The sequence below is a fragment of the Suricata suricatta genome, chromosome 10 (assembly GCF_006229205.1).
Source record: "Suricata suricatta isolate VVHF042 chromosome 10, meerkat_22Aug2017_6uvM2_HiC, whole genome shotgun sequence".
NCBI lineage: Eukaryota > Metazoa > Chordata > Mammalia > Carnivora > Herpestidae > Suricata > Suricata suricatta.
The window spans coordinates 131,823,778-131,827,074 of NC_043709.1; positions in this window are offsets into that span (position 1 = coordinate 131,823,778).

Here is a 3,297-nt window from a genome sequence, read left to right on the forward strand (position 1 = left end):
TGTGATTTGCAAATATTTTCTCCCATTTTGTGAGTTGTTTTTGTGCTTTCTTTACAGTGTTCTTGAAACTTGAAAGTTTTAAAGTTTGATGACATTCAATTTTTTTTCCTTTTGTTGCCTGTACTTTTAATGTCATATGTAAGAAATCGTTGCCCAATCCAAAGTCACAAAGATTTATCTCTTTGTTTTCTTCTAAGAGTTTTATAGTTTTAACTCTTGTATTTACATGCATTTTGAGTTAATTGTTGTGTGCGGTGTTGAAGTAGGGGTCCAACTACGTTCTTTTGCATTAAGACTTCCAGTTGTCCTGGAACCACTTGTTGAAAGGACTATTCTTTATTCATCCAGTTGTTTTTGGTAACCTTGTTAAAAACCAGTTGACCATTAGTAGGCAGAATTTTTCTGCATTCCTCATTCTATTCTTTTGAGCTACATATCTATCCTTATGGCAATAGCACACATCTTCTTGTAACACATTGTCTTCTTGGCTTCCAGATCACAAATCTTGCCTTGTTTTTCTCCAAACTTTCTCCTATGTAGATTCATCTGTTTTTGCTAGCCACGTATCTAAATGTGTCAATCCAACAAACTTGTTTAACTCCACTTAGATATCCCATAGGCATTTCACACTTCATGTGTCAGAAACTAAACTTTTGCTCCTGCCACATACCAAAATTTCTTACCCAAATCACCCCATCATGATAAACGGCATTTTCCACCCAACTTAAGCTAGAAATCTGAAAATCACTCTTGACTCTTTTCCTTAGCTTCATCTGTATCAGTTAAGGGTATAGTTAAGAGACAGAAGCCTGACTAGTTTGTTTCACAGAAAAAAAATTTAATATAAAACATTCCAGCCAGATATCATAGACTGTAAAAAGGCAAAAAAGAAATGTTGAGATATCACAGTGACAATAAACGCAGGACACAACTTCAGCTCTATGGCTGGGAAGACAGAGGGATAAGATTGGAATTATTAAAAGTTTGGGGTTAGGAGGAGCTTGGAAGAGATATTCCACGGAGTAGGGATTTAGACCTCTGGGGGGGTGTCACTGGTAAATATTGCTAGCACCTGGGGGTTAGAATGAGGGTAGAAATGAAGCTGAATCTGGGAGTGTTAGAAATTCACGGTTAGAGGCAACATGTAGAATCTTGACTAGGGCAATTCCAAAAGGAACAGGAAGGAGCAGGTCCCTTCTTATCCCCCCAGCCTTCCAGTATCCCTGTAATGTCTCCTTCTGGCAAAGTACAAGTTGGGAGCTGAGGAAGTAGTTCTGTGGTTATGGAGAGTCTCCATCTCAGCACCAAAAACATGAATGTGAAGGGTGGCTTTGAAGCTAAGAAACAATAGTTTATTACCCAGTGCAGTCCGCTCTGTAGATTGGTTCAGATCGATACACCCTATTGTTTCTACTTATGTACTCTGGACCTTACCTAACTCTCTCAACTCAATCCCTAACTCAAAAGGCTTCAGTCATTTTAACTTTCTATTATATCCTCAAATCCATGAGATCAATTCTTGCCTTAGGATCATCACATATTGCCTAGGCCATTCTCTATCCCCATGCCAGTTGTTTTGTTTGTTTGTTTTGCCTGGCACATTCCTTCTCATCTTTAATATCTTAGTTAAGGACGTCTGGGTAGCTCAGTTGGTTAAGAATCTGGCTCTTGATCTCAGCTCAGATCATGATCTCACTTAACATGAGGGCAAGAAAATTATCTGCTCCCCCACTAGGCTTCCCAAAACCACTCCCATGCACACACATAAACAGACAATCACTGACCCAACATTTACTCAACCTGAAATTGATCCTTTTGTGGATAAATACGACCCCCCCTGCCAATACAGTGAAGTGATTCAACACAGCCTCCACTCAATCCATATTTATTTGACATTATTAAATGGCAGGAGCTGGAGACACCTGGGTGGCTCAGCGGCTGACTTCAGCTCAGGACGTGATCTCACAGTTCACAAGCCCCATGTTGGGCTCTGTGCTGACAGCTCAGAGCCTGGAGCCTGCTTCTGATTCTGTGTCTCTCTTTCTCTCTAACCCTACCCCACTCACACTCTGTGTGTGTCTCTCTCTCTCAAAAAATAAATAAATGTTAAAAAAAATTTAAATAAATAAATGGCAGGAGCTGTGTTAGATGGTATATATGAAGTGATGGACAAAGTATGAAGATTCTAGTCCATTGATGAAGACAGACATAAAACAAATAGTCACGTAAATATACATATAATCAAAATATATGCAAAATACCATGACCTGAAATCAGGAGTTGGATGCCCAACCAACTGAGCCACCCTTGCTCCCCTGTTGTGTTTTTATTTTTCATTAGACCCTACCAATTAGAAAGGCAGTCTTGCTTATAGTATAATTCTGGGCCATACTATGCTAAATACAGAACCATACATATGTCCTTTCCAACCCTGGGTTTCACTGAAAAACTTTATTTTATTAGAAGGAATCTAGAAGGTGCTGTCACCTAGCACCCTTCCCAGTTTCTGAGGTTTCTCCCTTTCCCTCTACCATCAGAGTCATCAGCGCTGCTGTACAATAACCACGGATAGGAGTTCATCGAAAGACCATCTTGCACATCATAAATGAGGGCAGAGGCAGCCCGTGCTTCGGGGATATTAAAGTATATGAGATTTCATGTAAACTTCCTCCTTCCTTTCTCTGATCCCTCAGCTTCCTGACCTCATAACAGCTGAAAACGAAATGTGAATCGTTAGTATGTTATAACCAACCATAGGTTTCTTCCCAATGGCTTGTGTGGTAAAACACAAAACTTTATATACAAAGCACCTGCTAGTTCTCGAAGGGTGTTCGCCTATTTTGCATGCTTTGATTGTCACAGTAACTGTGTACCAGGCAGGGCAGATCTTACAAGGACAGAGAGGGGGAAGAAGGCAGGTAAATCAGGGTCAAATCTTGGCTTGACAGCCTTCTTGAATGTAAAATGGGGTTTTAGAGAGATTAAATGTGAAGGTGTATGAAGTGCAAAGCTTGGCCTGTAATAAGTGCTCTTTATATGGGAGCCATGGTGATGTGGGTGCTTTCTTGGGGAAATTGAGGATGAGCAATTTAGAACTGTTCTGATTAGAACCCATCTACTCTCATCATTGTTGCCCAGACCTGGGTCTGCAGTTCCCAGAGTGCACTGCGCTCTCCTGTAGCCACTGGGTTTCCCACCTACTGCTCTTCCAGGAATTGCTGCTGACACTTTACCATCTGTCTAACCCACACTTACCCCTAAACACTATCTCAGGGGCTCCCTTTTCTGAAATGTTCC